General features: G+C 38.6%; 1 protein-coding gene across 7 annotated transcripts in view; it reads right to left on the bottom strand.

Moving 5' to 3' along the window:
- LOC122992175 (bromodomain adjacent to zinc finger domain protein 2B) overlaps window positions 1-19,041 on the bottom strand; it is a 62,633-nt gene that overhangs the window by 36,501 nt on the left and 7,091 nt on the right. For all 7 annotated transcript variants that reach the window (XM_044365847.1, XM_044365844.1, XM_044365846.1 and 4 more), the window contains exon 2: window positions 18,823-18,865. The gene's annotated coding sequence lies outside the window, so the exon portion shown is untranslated. The remainder of the gene's footprint in view (window positions 1-18,822; window positions 18,866-19,041) is intronic.

Here is a 19,041-nt window from a genome sequence, read left to right as displayed (position 1 = left end):
CCTGCATCAGGGGCAAAACTAATGTAAAGCCCCATTTATACAGAATATCAGGTGGGATATAAAATAATAATTCACTGCGGTCCTCTGTATTTTAACTAATTGTAACCATCACAAAATTACAATATGTATTCTGTAACAGAAATTAACATTCAGCAGGACTAGCAAAAAGAGAATAATGGTATCTACCTACTGGTAGTTTATATTACAGCAACTTATTTGATAATCTTATAGAGTCTTGTTCTCTTGATGGCTTTAATTTTTCATATTAGTTCCCAAATAGGCCGACTGTATATTTTGTTGTTAACATGTTTCCATCTATCAGATTAGCAAAAACATTTTTAATGTCCTTCATTTTCACACAAAAGTCAAATTTCACACTGAGCTACTAAAATGCAGTTCAAGGAAAAGCAGCTTTTCTTGCTGAAAAAACTCAAAACATACACTTATTACTAGGGTAGAGGTGAAAAAATACAAACATAAGTGCTCCAAACTGAATTAAAATCACTTACCAGCACAGGTAATGTTAAAATCAGATACAGCTTAAGACACAGCATCACTCAAAGCAGAACAACTAATGCCCACTATGGTCTATGATGATGCAGTGGGGGACATTTCATGTACCTTCTAAAAGCATTTTTAAAATGGAAACTAACACACTATGTGCAATTAGGTCAATGGAAGTGATTATTTAAGGCCACACAACAAAGACGGTAACATTTTGAGTGTTTTCAGGATGCAACAAATAATGTTAGGTTGTTGATAAAGTTGCATTTGAGCTCATTTCTGCATTCAAGCCAATGCCTCTAGACAATATTTGGTTCTTGTTCAATCACCAACAAGAGCAAAATGATGCATGTCTATGTGTAGAAAATGGTGTCTAATTACTTTCACTCCAGGTGTAGTGGATTTACAAACAGATATGTGTCACTATGCATCTGTGAAATCATTCAAGTGCCTTCTACAGTCTTTAATGTGATAAAAATTAGGTGACAATTTTAAGTAAGCAAAGTAACCCTCTGTGATGTTGTTCATCTCCAGTGGAAAAGCAACTGCCAACCTAAACTCATGCTAAAATGAAGAAAATTCAACACCAATTCTGATAAACAATAAAACAAACATGAGGATTTGATGTTTTTCTCCATTTTATCACATAGCAAATCATCTGAATCATCTTCATGCTTTTTCTAGGCTCTCTACATACAGGAGTGCACTGTCCTGTAATGATGATGGTTGATGGTGTTAAAGTACACTAAGCATGCTGTCATGAGAGAGGAGCAGTGCAGAGTGATTAAAACAGAAAACATGGCATTGCTACTCAATCAATACTGTGCATTAAGGGCTGGTTTGCCATTCATCTCAGGTTTGCTCTTTGCAGCAAGGGCCCCTTTTTTATGACCATGCTGAGAGACAAAAGAAACCATGTGCTTTCCAGAAGTCGCGTGCTTGAGTGCGGGCAAAGCTGGTTGTCATCAAGGATGGAAAGGCTTTTTGTTAGCCTGTACAGTAGATCAGGAGACTACAGAGCCACTGATTAAACAAACCTGACTGTTAGTTTTGGATGGCAGATGGCAGAGCAGTGTTGGTTACAGTGCAGAGCCTCTAGGATATTTCATGACACTGATACAACGGGAGTCTCACTGTCACACTAAACGTGATCTATAGCAAAGCCTGCTCTAGTGTTATTAAAGCCCTTCACCACCATCTCTTCACTGATTTGCCTAAATATGCATCAGTGAAATCACATCTTTGATCTCCTATGCAAGAGCACACATGCTGCGAGCCCTTCTACTTGTAAGAGATCCACCTGCTCTCATAATGCTAGGATAATTCATTTTTGTTCTTGAGAATTACTTGAAAAAACACAGAGAGCAGGCCTTGTGTTATCATCATTCTTCAGGACACATCCATCTTTCAGGGAGACCTTCATGCTAAAAAAGGAATTTCACTTTGTATCGACCACTTGAAATAAGTATTGAATGCTAGCATGAATACAGTGAAAAGGCTGGTAGTCAAGGAGGCAAGTTGACTCTGATGAATGATGTGAGGGCTCGGTGTGACAAATGTTTCAAGAAACACATTTGTTCTTCACAGCAGCGTTAGCACAGTTTACAGGTTGCATGAGGATCATTTTCATGAGGAGTGATCTGGGGGCGGGATGTGGCTTCTGGAAACTGGAGCCCCACATGTTCGGCACAGACTGACATCCATCATGAACGCGTTCATAGAGCCCCTGCCTACTGCTGCCCCACCAACAGCAAGCACTGGCTATAAATTGTGTAACTCAGCCTGCAGTTTTTAATTAGACACATACAGAGAAGATGGAATAGAGGGTGTAGAGAGGGAGAAAAGGACTAGTAATTTCATGCATCTTCCAATCTGCTGCTATTAATCTGTGGTTGTTGGCTTACCAAAATGCAGCTGATACAGAGAGAGTGGCATCCTTGGATAACATTTTTGTTGTTTGTGCATTTCTGAGCAGTGTATTTCCCAACAGAATGCTAGTATTAATGTAAATTAACCCATAGCTGTAAAAATGAGAGCTACAGTATGCATGTTCATGCCTTAATATGCAGCCAAGGCCTAGTCTTTGCAGTGTTTGATAATGGCAAGCCAACACTTGTTAAAAATAATCACACCTACACCATATTTTTATCATTACACATTACACAAATTCCCATAACACCTTCCTTGTTTACTCCTGCATCTTTTTCTTCATAATTCGCTGAATGAATCACTATGAGTATTTGTTTCTGATAAGGAAAATTTGGGAAGTAATATTCACTGGGGTTAAATTGTGACTTCATGACATTTTTGCCCCATAAAATGATGATGTCCATGAGGTTTTATGTTTTGTTAAATGGTTTTAAAAATTACGGAGTACTTCTAATTATTTTTCTATACACACTATGCAGAGCGCAGATTTGACATAATGTATTTGAGAGGCAAAACAAAAAGGAAAAGTTTGTTTTTAGGGTGGTGCATATACAGGACCTGACTTTAAATTACAACAATAGGAGCAGGCAAAATGTTTACAGACGACATCAGTTGCCACTCATTCTTCAAGTTAAACGCTGTCAATGGGAGCCTATTCTATCAAATGATTGAAAACCTTTGCTATTTCAAAAATATTTACATGCTATTGTTAAAAAAATAGCATCGTGTACTTATTTAGTCCAGACTTCACTTCTGGCTCAAACAAAGTGTTTGTGTGTGATAAAAATCTTGCTCTTAAATAAGCATAATTTGCATCACTTTACCTTTCACTTCGGTTATTCATAGAGAGCAGTGTGGTAATGCAGCTGGACTGAGACTCAAAGTGTAGAAATTCTGAAGTTGAATACCTCAATTTAATATTTTGGGTTGTGAAAGGTGTGAATTTGCATGTCAACAGGAAAAAAAACAGCTTGAATATAAATCAGGTGCAATAATCTGACACAAAGCATAGCTACAAATTAAAGATGAGAGTAGGATTCCAGTGCAAAGGTTATCTGTCATTCTGCACTGCTAAATAAAACGTAGCGATGTACTATTTTAGATTCAACTGTAAAAGAAGACAATGACATCCTTATGATGTTATGATTATTGGTTATTTGCTTGTTAGATAAGCAACTCTGGGGAGGCTATTTGGTGGGTTATACTATACTACATTATAGCAAAAATCTGCCAGATGACACCTAATAAATCAGTGACAAATAAATAATCATTTATGTGTTAGTTGTCTGGAGGTGGAAGGTGGAGTGGTGAAGTCTCATGGTGGGATTCATGTATCATGCCAGAGACAGTGAGAGAAAGAATTCTGAGGTTCTGTCAGTCTTTAAGGCTTGACTCTGCAATGTCAATAACCTCCTTATGCTTTAGGTGATCAAACAAACAGCATTTATGTAAGGGGAAACATGGGGCCTAACTAGGCGTTTAACCCTTTTCTCCAAGATGAAATAAAAGGCAGCCAGGATCAAGGCAAGCCTCGCTATCACAGCATTTCCATCCCCAGCTCCTCTCTTTCACTCTCTGAAGAGCACAACATAAATCACATAGCAACCGTAATGGGAAGTGGGACTGCAGTGTGCCAAATGAAGCAATAAAACAGATCCCGAGTGTCCCTTTCAAGGCATTTGTCACACAGCGTCCATATGTCCACTGCTTTATTGAAGTAGACGATGCTGGTTACAATCAAACAAACACCTGTGCACAAACTGAATGTCATAAATGAAGGTCACTAATATATATAAAAAAAGTGAGAAATCAGAAAAAAGTTAGAATATGTTTTACTCTCATAATTTGGCAAGGCACAAACACAGCCAGATAATTTCAGGCTGCCCAAAGAGAAACATAATTTTCAATAGCTGACTCTTGCATTAGCCATCTAATGGAGATGCATGACACATCACATTAGTACACTTTGATGTGGAGAACCATGGGGATTATGCTCCCATAACAAATTCTTGGAACACAAAGAAACAAAAACGGCCCTCAACACTCCAGACAGAGCAAGCACAAGAGATAACATGGAGTAATATGGCAGAGAAGGTTCCAGTTTTGACATGTTTTTCTGGCTCTGTAGTGATGTCTGAAACTCAAGATGCAAGATAGACACACAGCAACATAAAACTATATGACCCAACAATTTCTACTATTGCCACAGTCACTGATGTTTTGCAATTTCTGACTCATCAGTTGCCAAGTTTCGCCTGAAGTCAAGAGTAGGTAGTGATGATTTTTATTATCATTAAGAAGTACGTTTTGAGTTGCTGGACTAAGCTGAGAGGTCCACGATTGTAATGTAATGGAGCCTACAGTGGGCCTATTTATCTAATTATGCCGAGCCATTAATACCAAAAAATGTTGGGTTTTTTGTGCTAAACATTCTGCACATTGCAATCAAACTCACTAGCAAGTGTATGTGGCAGTGAAAATACATGCAATAAACATAACCTGTGCAAAAAAAGGTAAACGAACTGAACAAATGTAAAACACTGTACTTTATAGGTTAGGTTACACATGTAGACAAGCTGCCACCAGCTGACAGGTTTTCTAGGCAGCCATTTGGAAGCCACTCAAGTTGAAAAATAAACAATTATCCCGTTAAGCTACACAGTGCAACCATTCCACAGCGATATTGTCTTTTCAATTCTCCATTTGTTAAGACTGGATTGTAAATATAGTGCATTAAATAGTAGGTAGGAAATAAGAAATGATTAAGACACAGGGAAGAATTCAATTAAGACCCAAAACACTAGAAACACTGGTGTGTGTGAAGCTGAATGTCTGGTTTTGTTTACTTACTCTATGATCAGATAGTTTTTGATTTAAATCATATTTTGCCAATTTTAAATAATTTTATTTATTTAGGTATAATAAATAGAATTTGTCAAATGATACCCAGTCCCATTGGTGTGTAAATGTTGTTAAAAGTTGTTTTCTTTCTTAATGGTTGATTTTCAAGTGAGATTAAAAGATACATTTCTGATTTCCTGTTGAAATTCGACTTTACAAACACCAACAGTGAGCAGGGAGGATATTTTAGGATTCGGCCGCACCATTTAGCACTATCATAAAATGAGGTTGATATTCAATTGAGATTAAAATATAGGCTGCATTTCTGACTCCCTGTTTAAATTTGACTTTCAAATCATCTTGGGTGAGCAGGGAGGATATTTTAGGATTTTGTGGCATCATTTGGCACTCTAACAAAATGAGAGAGTGTATCTTTAAACAGTGATACTATCTATGAGCACATAAGCTGGATAAATATTGAACTTAACAGATTTATTTAATGTGAAAAACAGCATTTATAATCAAGAGAAGAGATATTCTTGTGAAGTGTCTTTATCACCCGCACCAGCGGCAAAACAAAATACAGTAGCAAAGGATTAATCATTCTTGCCTGAATAGAGCTGCCTTGAAAAACACAGGTCTGGAACAACCTAATAAAAAATTTCAAGCTTGTGCAAAAAACCACAGAATACTGAAGGAAGCATTTTAATCTTGTCAAAAACAACACTTTTGCACAATTTGTAGTGTCAACCATCTCATATATGGAGATAAGCATGCTGCAAACAGACTTTTTTATTTTACAGGAGCTGAGGGGGTCAACTCCCTCAAAAAAGCCCTGAACCCCAGGATGCCCCTGTTTGAGACACATACCACATAACTGCAACGCCTGCAGTTTGATTCCAGCTGTGGACCTTTGTTGCATGTCATAAACCTCTCTCTACCCCTGCTTCCTGTATCTCTCTGCACTTTCAACTATCAAGTAAAGACAAAAATGCCACAAAACTGAACCTCACTAAAAAACAATATTAGCAAGATTCAAGAGATGGTTACAAAAACTCAAATAAATTTTAGAAAATGTTTTTTTTAAAAATAACTACATTTGTATCATATGGGAAGAGACTGTCTGTTTTACTCTGTTTAATTGGTCATACTTAGAAAGACTAATGAGCCTGTGAATTGTATCTTTCATAAGGTAGATTTTAGGTGTGCAACGAACAACTGCTTCCATTGTCCTGTTATCTGACAATGATTTTCTCAATTAACCGATTAAATCTGTTAATTGTTAAACCACCGACCAAATAGGAAGTGGCTTTGATTCAGTTACTGGGACTGTAGCATATGAACAAATGCTTAAAGTTTAAATTTAGCTCATTCAAAAGAGACTGGCAGTTTTGTTTCTACGTAAATGTACGGTTAAATAAAAACCACTGGGGCTAAAAATTTGCTCGTTTCCCTTTGATAAAGCCTTCTGCTACATTTCCTGTTACAGCAGCCTTGTACATGACAGACCACACACAGAAAAGGAGAACACTTTTACGAGAAAACACAGTATTATGTGCTCTATTTACTATGGCAACAGTTTAACATTAAAAGTCGAGTTGAGCCCACTGACAGATTTGTATTGGTGCATGTTGTGATTTAGATTCAAAAATATATACCCACTTTTACATACCCACTTTATTTCATAATGACAATGGCATCTGGCAATGTTGCATGTTGCCATTAAAATGAAACACATATCTGTGCAGAAGCTATTCAAGAACCACAGACTGAATAATTTGGCACACAGACAGTCCCTGTTGACATTCTGCTTCTATTAGTCATTAAATCAAAGGTTATCAGATCCTGAGTTCTTTGTTCCTGGCACCAGGACGTAACTATATATTACACCGTAATTTTAGGAAAGTAATAGGTGAAGGTTATAAAACTAAATAGGGCACTTCATTATTTTAAATATGCTAATTCTTATGGGATGAAACGTAGGACAATGGCTTTGAGATGAGGAAGAAGGGAAAAAAAGGGCTTAGTTTAATAGTGCTCAAAAACACCTGAAATTCATTGGAGAGTTAATACTAAGCTCACGGTACATGCAGCTGTGGCTTCAATAGATGTGGGAGAGTCACTTGGGATACTCATCAGACTATTTTTATTTTGATGAATGTGCCGGGAAAATAAGCAATTTCCTGTCTGCCTCTGAGCCATCTTGCAAAAAAGAGCTTCTTCTCTGCTGCTAAATGAATATTTCCATCACCTGCTTGGACTACTTCAGATACTCAACTCCATCACATAGCACTAACAATGACTATATGGTACTGAACACCACTGTTCACTTGAGGTGACTGTGATAATAGATGGACATTTAAAGCTGCCAAATATTACTGTACTGGAGGCCAATGAGGCTGTAGCCATGGCTATGCAGACTGCGCTACCAGTGCCTCAATTCTAACACAGCAGCTGGGATTAATCTGGAGTATGAAAGATGTGCTTTTGGTTCAGACTAACACTACTTAACACACACTTAATGACATTTATATTCAGTACAAGCCTTTTTTGTGATACTGTGCATATAAAGTAACCATTAAACCCCTCCAAACTGTTGACAGAATTGGTGGCAGCGAAAACATAAAACACAAAAGCAGCACTCATCCCAAAACAAAATCCTAAAGACAGACGGAGCTTTCGTCTGTGAGGGCTTTAACTTTTTCCTTGGGCACTTCTGTCATCTGCAAACCCCTCACCATTAACCTGTGGACTTTACCCAGACTGCCTAATAAACACACATACCAGAGCCTGGTTGATAATGGGATTTTTGAGGCCAATATGACAAACATTTCTGAGTGGATGGACCATTTAGGTTAATGTACCTCCACATCACACTATCTGGGCCTATAAAAAGAAACTGTGTTCCATCATAGTGAGTTGAGGAAAATTCAGCAACATTCATTCTTTTCTAGTTTTGGTTTGTGGGACAGGAAGTTCTTCATTTCTTGCCCCCCAAAAGTCCCTGCTTATGAAGTAGTACTTTCTAATGGAGTTTGCAGTACTGAACTGACCCAAACCACAAAGCTGAATACAACAACTGTCACTAGAATGAGCAATAGGAATGGAAATTTATTTGATTTTGACAGTTATGTAGCACAATCCTGATTAGTCTAAAAAAGCGTGTGAGAAAGTGAGTGAAATTGAACCGAAACTTCTGTTGCTTAAAGTTTCAATGTGGTTAACCAAAAGAAAAAAAAACACTCAACAGATCACGACTACAGACGTCTGCTGCTTTATAGTCTCACTTTCTACCTCCGGTCCTTCCCAACATTGATGCAAACATCTCAGTCATACAGTGTATTTCAAAACATGCAAAAATCTGTCTCAGATGAAACTGCTTCTTCTTTATCTGTTTTCAGTCTAATTAGCTTTAATCTCAACGATTATTCAGATATATTGGAAAAAGCTAAGATAAACGTGCTGAGGGAACCTTTTAGTTCCTGGAGTTATTTGGTCTAAAATAGCCCACCGGCTAAGACACACGCCACATAACCGCAACGTCCGCAGTTCGATTCCGGCAGCGGGCCCTTCTTGCATGTCTCCACCCAGTCTTGTTTCCTGTCTAGTCTCTACTGTTGCTGCAATAAAGGCTTAAAAATGCTCCAAAAAATATATTAAAAAACAAACACGCAAGGAATGGCGGAAGAGTTGCCCCCTGTGGCACTCAACACATTTAAAGAGCTGATGAGGAGACAGAACAGAGGACGCAGACATTTCTGACAGATAACATTAAAACCATGCATGTGCAGTTCCAGATATACACAACTACCTCCTAAGCCCAACAAGAGGATGCCATGACCACCAGTGTCAAATGCAGCACAAAAGAAGCACAGAGTAATCACCAGAGACCGCCTGCATTAAAATGTCATTGTGACTTAAAGTAGGGTAGAGTGTAGTAGCCAGACTGCAAATTTTCAAAAAATGTGTTATTGTGCAGAGCATTAAGGAGCTTTATTGCCACAACCTTCTCTTTTTATTTTGGAAAGGAATGGGACCTTAGAGACTTGGTCTGAACTTGGAGATAATTTAGTGTTTCTGAGGGAGGAAGGGTTCTAGGGAAGGTGGACACTGATTACCTAGGACTGAACAAGCATCAGCAGAGAGAATGACATCCTTACTTTAAGGAAGTTACTAAAAAACATGCACAGAGCCAATTATGTAGGTGCTAAAATTTAATTTCCAAGATTTCACACCCTCAAGTTTGGTTGAATTCACAACTAATGGTTGCACATCAGACTAGTGGACCATGTAACCCTCATCTGCTAAAAGATCATTTGTGTATTATTGTCCAAGGAACACTAAGGGCATGTGTCCATGTAGTGTTTTTCTCTGGCAGAAACACACTGGCAGGGCACGTGAGTTTTGTTTCTATGACAACAATATATTGACAATTTCTATGTCAACATATCACCACTCTAACCACCACTGTGTGATAGACTAGCATCGCCCTTTTGCTTTGATGCTTGATAGTATGTGTCTGACATAGGTCCTATCATAAAGCTCAGGATAGACAGACATGGCCAGAACAACACATGCTGCCGCATATGCTCTCTCCTCATTGGGAACAACTGAAAAAAGATGCTGGTGCTCAGAAAAACACGCTATATGGACACAAGCCCAAAGGGCGTTTTCACACCTGTGCTTTTTAGTCCGGTTGAATCAGACTCTGGTTCATTTTCCCCCTTGGTGCAATTTGTTTGGGCAGGTCTGAACACAGTAATTGCACTTGGGTGTGGACCAAAACAACTGTACGGAGACCCTTTAGGGGAGGTGGTCTGGTTCCAGATGAACTCTGGAGTGGTTCATTTGTGGTGGGAATGTGATCCGACCTCAATCCAACCCAACTACTAGGTGTAGTCTGCAAGTTTGAGCAAAATGGCTCCCATAGGTGTGCTTTGCATACTAGGATGCAGATGAGCAAATTTAACAGTTGCTAACAACTGTTGTGAATGAATGAATGAATTGAGGTCCGGCCTGGACTAGCACAACGAAGTACATTGTATTTGGCCAGTGGACCTTCTTCAGGACCTTCTTCCTTGGTTTATGTTCTTGATTCCGCCCCAGACACATCTGACCAACGACTGGAGGGAACGTTCTCACGTGGCTTGTAGTGATGCATTTTGGTTCGCTTGGATCTTTCTCTGTGTGAGAAGAAACTTTTCCAAGGAGAAAGCACTCCAAGTTTACCAAGTCATCCACTGATTCGGACCAGAGCAAACAAACTTTAAGTTTGAAAATGCCCTTACTTTTCTTTAACTCCATTCTGGTCACAATATGTCAACACTGCCAGTTTAACTACTGGCAAAAAATACAGCAAGAAATATATATCAAAAAATCTAAATCAACAGAAATGATCAGTTTGCTGTCATAAATGCTGAAACATTTCATATTTCACCATATAACTATTACCTGAGGGGTGAGCAAAAGGCTACAGCTCTACAGCTGCACCTCCAGGACAGTACAATATCAGGCTGACAAAGGCCAAGCTTATATTGATATACATGTACTTCCACCTCCAAGTAGGTTACCACATATAAGCCCCATGAAGAGCAGCATCTGTCCTTGCTAATAATGTTATAGCAGGGCAGCTGTTTGAGGATAGTGTGAAACTGAACCCCTTACACACACACAGAGCCTTACTAATGGAAAATTTTTCACACAGTACCTGTTAGTGAAACTTGACAAGAACTACTCTGTGAAAGCTGTGCATAGCCAGGCCTGAGGGAGGGGACGAAAGGTGCACGGCATGGCAGCTTAATATCATCCTCCTCACAGATGGAAAACAACCTGCTGGTATGGGTAGCTCCATACATCACAACAGTCTCAAGTGTACAGGACATAGACCTTTAGTGAGCACTATGACATTCAAAATCGGATTTTTGCACCACATATACCCAAATGTGTATCTTTTTATTAATGTCTAGTTTCATTCTGGTCTTTACTTTGATATTTCTGTTTTTTTACTAGGTGCTATAATAGTTACTAGTACTATTGGAACATCTTACTTTTTCAACCCACATTATTGTGCCTAACGTTGGTCCGTGATGGCTACGATATTTTTTAAAAACTCACCACTAGAAGTGAGACGCCTTTTCGGCCACATGCTAAAAAACTTTATTCCACGCGTTGCAAGAGGAAGAAACAAGATGATTCTGAGGAAGATTATGAAATTGGGGGATAACATCTGAGGATTATCTAACGTTTGGAGTCTAAAGTCTGCAGTGTATGAAGTGTTAGCCTGACTGACTGCTTTGGAAAATGTGGAATCACAGTAAGAAATATTTCTTTGGGGGTTTATATCAGCTGTGATGACCTTCTCTGGCTGAGAAATCAACCGATGTATAGTGTTGAATCACATGAGTTTTAGGTGAATACTTTCAGGCCCAGGTGTTTTTAATGGTTGTGGTCCATTTCGGTCACCTCAAACTGAATTTCATGTCATTTTGGCTGCTATATTGTATATCCAAGCTCCCATTAGGTAAATCCTATGCTGCAGAGATGATATGGAAATCTTTAAGCTAGGGGACATGTGTCTGACTGTGTGTCGGGGTGGGAGGGGAACAGGTGTTGATGAGTGCTGCTGTTTGGAGTGAAAGATGTATTCAATGACTCTGTACCGCTATTGTCAGAGTATGTTGGGTGGTCGGTAGAGCACATGTTATAGGCGGTGAAATTGACAACAGATGGAGCAACTTCAGCCTTTAGTCTGTTGGTCCTGTGAACCACCAGCTTGCCTGACACAAAGGTTTTCTCCTTTATGTAATCTTCCTCCAAAAAATGTTCACTGCAAACCCTGGAGTCAGTATCCATCGGAGGGCTCTCTTTATTGCCGCTAGCCAGAGCAGCAGTACTTTTCTCTGTTTCAGTGGCAGTTTATTAAAATGGACTGTTTTGTCCTTGGCTTTCACCTGTTAAAACTCATTTGTACATCCAGAAGCAACACAATAGTGCCCTCCTTTTTGTCTTCTTCTGTCCTGTGGCTCCCCAGTCTCTATCTTTCACTATCTCTACCTGACCTGACCTGGGCACTGCATGCTGATTCAGTGATGAGAAAGACAAGGCTGTTTCACCTCAGATGCTTGAGGAAATTCCAGGTATCCCCTCAAATACTGAGGAATTTCAGTAGAGAGCGTCCTGTGGGGAGCATCACTGCCTGGTATGGAAACAGCACCGAACAGAACCACAAGGCCCTGCAAAGACTGGTTCACTTGGCTGAACATACAATTGGCGGTGCTCTATCCTGCCTAAAGGATATTTATACCAGGTGCTGCAAGAGTAAGGTTAGGAGAATCATTAAGGATCCCAACCACCCGGATAATGACCTTTTCTCCCTGCTTTGGTCGGGAAGAAGGTACCGGATACACCAGGTCAGCACTGAGAGGCTCAGGAACTCAGGAAGAGCTTCTACCCTCAGGCCACTAGGATCCTAAATGAGAGAAGACTGCCCCCCACCCCCACTCCCCCTGATTACAAGTGACAAATAAATTTGATAGCTTGACTGATTAATGATTGCATTGGCTGTTCAGTTGCATATTGAGTAGGGACATTACCAAATTAATACTAGTTGCATAAACATTTTCATCTAAGCAAATTATCTATTTTTAGTCAGATAATGTTAGTTAAAACCACAAGCCAAATTGATGTCAAGCGATAGATCAATACTCCTGAGGAATCTCTTCTATTAACAATTTTGTTTAAAGAACTGGAACTCAAATCAATTAGAATAATTATGTAACGACATGAAATGAATAGAGCGCTGTTTCCATGTATTGGTTTTCTATGCATCAATCCTGCACTGGTTTATTTTCCACTGTGCTAAGAACATGCTTGTTCACTGACCACAAATTGCTTCCTGATTATGCACTAAAAACAAACACCAGTTTCACAATTACACATGCAATCTCCCACTAAAAAATGACATTTAAATCCTTTTCCACTAGCTTAGTAAACAATGCAGAATGAGATAATTGATCATGTGTTAGAGGATCTCTGTGAGCGGCAGAAGGTCACCGCCCGCCAGCAGAGCTGATAGGGAAAATGGCGTTGATGCTCCCAAGCTGCCATTTTTCATTCCTGACAAAGACTCCATCTGCCACCAAGCCATTTGCAGCCACCGAGTCAGAATATCAATGATTTCCAACCATTTCACAACTCAGCATTCACCTTGGTGTCACCTCTACACCAGTCTGAGCAGTGACACCACAGATCCTCTCTGTGAGGGCCCTGTAGACTGCAAACAAAACTATACAAGGTTTCAGAATTTCTGATGCACTCTTTAATAGAAAGACGTTCATGAAGTCAGAAGCCAAATCAAGCTTGCCCAAAAGGAAGCTGGCCATGACCACCCAATAAATTTCAATTTTTTCTAAATGCACACCTCAGAGAAGCCTTTACGCGTCCGTAGGCTTCCCTCCACTTCCCCAGTAGACCATGCTAGTGCCTTCCCATAACCCAGACCTGCCTGACCTCTCACCCCAGAGGAGAAGGATATATAAATAATTCCACAAACTAGACTCTGTTAAAGCATTTACACTGAGTCACTTCATCTGGGGCGGATCGGATAGCATCCAAGAAGTATTCAAGACAGACTGAAATCCGAGACTCATTCTAGTAAGATGTTAAAAAAAAAAAGGTATAAATCTTTACTCCTCCAAACTCTAACTCCATCCCTGTGGAGGAGACACAAGTTGCTCCACATAAATCTATATTGCTGTCTTCACTGTGTTCCATTCTTAAAAATATATTACTTCCTTCAAACTAGGCACAGATGACCTGTACAGTCTATGCATCAGCCAGACAAATGTACGCCACTTTCTACCAGGTAGTGAGTACAGTACAGTGGTTGGAAGTTTCTCTAACTGGAGAGGCTACATCAATGCATACATTTAATATTTTGTTAAGCAATTCCTTTAGTCCCACTATGAAACCACATCCTTGGCGTTTCCTTGTAGAGATATTTTAAAAGTTACCATAACTTCAACTGCATTCTAACACCTACCAACCAACCACCTCCTCTACAAATCAAAAGCATGAAATCTGACAGATCACAATGACGGAAGGATAGGCTTGTCTTAACAGGAATACAAAAATAGTAAAAAACAAAAAAAATTTGGGATTCAACCATGACAGTAATTCTACAGGTGACCCACTGCCTGCTGCTGCTGAATTTTGGGCTTTTGCTCTCGTCCCTCTGTATCTGCTTTGACTAAATCAGACATAAGCCCCTTCATTTACAATAAGTTGACACAACAGATGAACTATCACCTGTCTCATTTCTGTGATGTAAAATAATACGAAAAATGTATTAATAGAACATCTTCTAAAATAGCCTGCAACCTGACTATTAATCTGAGGTGAGGCAGGGTTTGTGTATATTTAATGTAAAGATCATCTCATACGGCAACAAGACAGTATTCTGAATAAGTATAATTCAAATACACATTATTAAAATGCTAAATATGGCCCTGTATTCAATGATGTCTGAGAACAGTGACTGTCAATGTATCCATATAACTAACATATCTCATAGTTGCATCACTCGCATGAGTCTTTGATTTACTACTGACAGTTCTTTCATCACTTCAACTTTTCCTTCCTGCATCCCCCCTCTGGGCAGAAAATAGTAGAGAGCAGAAATAAAGAGTGAGCTCTGATATATGCTACCACATCACATTACACAGCCACGGCAATCTGTTTGGTCTTCTGGAAAAGTCACAAAATACGGTCTACTCTTTGAAGCTACACTATTAACTGAAGCCCATAAATATTTAAAAAAAGAAGGAAAAAAAAAACTGTCATTTGTGTAGCTCAGCCCCTCTCTCATACACACACACACACACACACACACACAAAATGACGTCCCTATAAAACATACCACTCACCAGTTCATAGGGGCTCCCTCTAATTTAAGACTGGGTACTTTTTGAAAAATGAATTATAGTTATATCAAATTAGAAATGTATTGAGTGTCAATAATGTCTGGAAGTGATAACATACTTCATATCAAACCAAAACAACATCCTGACAACTACTTAAAGGATAGGTTCACAATTTTTCAAGATTGTCCTAAAACAATAGTCAGGTGCTCAAAATGAACATTGACATGTTTTTCTTGCTGTGACCTTGCTCCTCCTGTTCATGTTGGTCATTAAGAGATCCCTTCATAATGTACTTTCAATGTAAGTGATGGGGGACAAAATCCACAGCCCTTCTTCCATACAAAAACATATTTACAAGTTTATTTGCAGCTAATATGAGGTTTAGTAGTCAAATCAAGTCAATGTCTTTTCAAGTTACAATTTTACTTCCAAATTCCCTCTCGTTGTTACGATTTTTTTCCACTGCAGCTGAACAGGAAAACAATGTCTGCCGAGACACAAGGAGGGAAATTTTTACTAACAAGACTAACTGTGGAAGATTTCCACTTTATTTGACTAACTCAGACAGCTGACGCCTCATCTTATGTTCATATAAACTTTTAAATCCATTTTTGCTGAGGACTTTGTCCCCTATCACGTAAGTGCATTTGGACAGGATATTCTCTGTTACCATGTTCTTATGGACACCTGACTAATGTTTTAAGACAGACTTGAAAAATTGTGAACCTATCCTTTAAAATAACATCTGAAATGGTAAAAAGCATTCAAATACATATATTATTCATTTGAAATGAAAGGTCCTGCTTCATTTTGTCACCCTCCACAAGTCTTCAGAAAAGAAGCATGTCTGCTTTGTCTGGAGCCTTTGAATCTCCACTGTGTTGAAGTGGTATAGAAATGAATCCCAGCACTGCTTCGCTTTTGCTGTAAGAAACTTGATGTACACTGAAGTGATGAGTTAAACTTTATTTGGTTTCAAGTTATTCGAAGTCTGTATGTATTTTCTTCCCCTCTTTTGAGGATCAATTTCAAACGTTGCCGGGGAGGGTTGGACTACAGCTTTCAAATCATCAACGATAGAGATCAGAAGCAAAGCTAAAACAAAGCAATCAGAGGCAGAAATCACTGCACAGAAACACAGATATACCATCTTCAGAATATGAACATAGTCAACTTTTCAACAACTACATTTACTCCATTCTTGCTGTTTTCAGCATTACGTCATTCTGACATGACGGACAAATCAATCAGACTGATCAGATCAGAGGGACGCTCAAGGATTTTATTACTGAATTATGACCAGGATGAATTGCATGTAAACGCATCATCATAGATGATGAATCAAGGCATTAAAACTTGAGGCTTACAGGTAAAACATGAGATTAGACACATAGACTGTTATTGCAGTTTAATGTGGGACGAATGCCCTGCAGATGTGCTGGACTGTCCTGTAACTGCTGGCCAGCACGCATGAATGAAATATTTCTCATAATCATAAGTAAAGTGTTTTGAAGAAACAAACATCAGTAATAAGTATTTAAACAAAAATATCTATAAATAAGAAAAAGCAGGAACCACAAGCAAATTAAAATATAGAAGTTGAGTGGAAGCCAGAAAATGTGTTTGTATTAAATAACCTTATTTAATTTGTGTACATTTGTCTGCATGTGTGTATTTACAGTATGTGTGTGCAGGTTGGTTGACATATGAATGTGTGTTGGATCCTTTTTCTTTTTTCCCTAGTAAAGCACTTTGTGTTATTATTATTATTGTTATATTATAATTTCCACAAGAAAATTGAGTACCAAGTTACAAATTCTTAAAATGATCTACTACACTGAAAAATCCAGAATCTATGAATAAGCAATATTCATAGATATTGTTCATTTTAAAGATTACTGTAACTACTGGACACATGATGTCTCCTACCTCACTGAAAGGTCTGTTCTCAGTGTATGTGTGTGATAGGTTTCGAGTTTCCACATCACACTTGTGTAAGTGGCACACTACACCATCATTTTCTTCTAAACTATTATATAAAAATTTTCCCCTTCAGCAGATGATCGTGAAAACAGCCTTCTAGTATCAAATTGCACATACTACATCATTCTGTCTAAATATACTGTACTGAAGCTACTGTATGTGTGTGTGTATGTGACACACACAGGGAGATAAAGAGAGGGAAGAAAGTGCTTTGTAAAATATGTTTACTCATCATTCATTAACAAAGCATAGATCTAATTACATCAGGACTGCAAAATTATTGTACAGTAGTGACCACTGTGTCCAACTCTGGCAACCAAAAACAATAACTGGCTAACATTTGCCACCCTGGCAACTATTTCTGAAACTTACTGTTGGGCCCTGTAGGTAAACTGAAGGTTACTGATAACTGCTATAATAAATCCTGTGTGTAGGTCTTCTACTACACACAGATGAAAGGGAGAGTGCTCAGCTTTAGAGATGATGAAGTTCATGTGGCCAGGCTCATTCTGCCAATGCCATTTCAATTCAGCTTGTCTACAGTGCTGCAGATGACCTGTCTCTTTCCAGGGTCAGTCACATAAAAAGTAGGAGACTTTTCCTCTAGATCAGGAGGTGGCCGTGTACATGTCATGAATTTTGTGGAATCGTTTCAGCATTCTTCGCTTCATAAAAGTTAAGAAAGCGATTCCGCTCACCTTTAGGTTTTTACTGAGTGTTGAAAGAGTGGGGAAGTGCAGAGGGAATCAGAGCAGGAAAGACATGAGATTTAGGTACAGTAAATGTTCTTGAAACAACGGACTTGATCACTGTATGTCAAAAAAGAACATAACTATTTCTTGTTGGAGATATCTTACTTAATTTTTTTTTTTACATTTCAATTATGTCTGCTTTAAAACTGTGTTGATTTAGCGTGAGGACCGAGTGCAATTGTCCTCATGTATTTACTGCTATTTACTGGAAAAAAAAACGTTTGATGATATACATATCATCAATTCACACCCACTGTGCAATAAAGCATGCATAAGAGAGAACTCGGAAAATGAACAACTTGCAAGACTATAAATTGTAAGTGTAGGAGTCAGATGAAAAGCACATGTCACACTTTATGATCAAGTAGCACAGGCTGGAGGGAACCAAGGGCAACCAAGATACATCTGTATAAAGCCACTATATGCAGAGTAGCCCAAATTATAATTTAAAACAAAGCCGAGCAATAGCAATAGCTCCAACTCCACCAATTACCCCTGTTTGGCTGACAGTAATTTATCTTAAAATACCCCATAGTCAAAAAAAGTTTTTCTCCCCCAAGAGATTAAAATGTGTTCTGAAGCCTTGGCACTTTAATGCTAAGAAAGACAGGAATTAATTAGATATACACAAAATGAGAGCAAAGTGTAATGCAGCACAAACTAATTTCATAAAGGAGGACTTTGTTCAATCTCAACCTAATTGGAAAATCCTAATCCTATACCTAAATAATACTTTAAAATGAGGTGTTCTGCTTAGCTGAGGATTTCCATTCACAAGTTACTTACTTTCTAATTTAAGAAAGCAAACTTTTCTTTACTAAATCAAAAGAAGGATTTCAAAGAGCATAATGGCCGACATGGACGATGGCAAGCAGATGAAACCAAACACTTACTGTATGAGGCTGTCCTCAGTTCTGTGTCATCACTGCTCTGCACCTGAAACATGAGACAACAACTGTCAGATTTTATTGCTTGATTTTATCAGTTTACTCATTCAGCCTTCACTCTTATCTAAAATATCCATGGAAATGAAATAAAAATTGTAATATGGACCTAGAGAAGAAGAGTTATCCATTCTAAACATCAGCTGACAATCAATTGAAATGAACTCA

This window comes from Thunnus albacares, chromosome 11 (assembly GCF_914725855.1).
Source record: "Thunnus albacares chromosome 11, fThuAlb1.1, whole genome shotgun sequence".
Taxonomy (NCBI): Eukaryota; Metazoa; Chordata; class Actinopteri; order Scombriformes; family Scombridae; genus Thunnus; species Thunnus albacares.
This window is presented reverse-complemented; position numbering and strand designations above follow the sequence as displayed.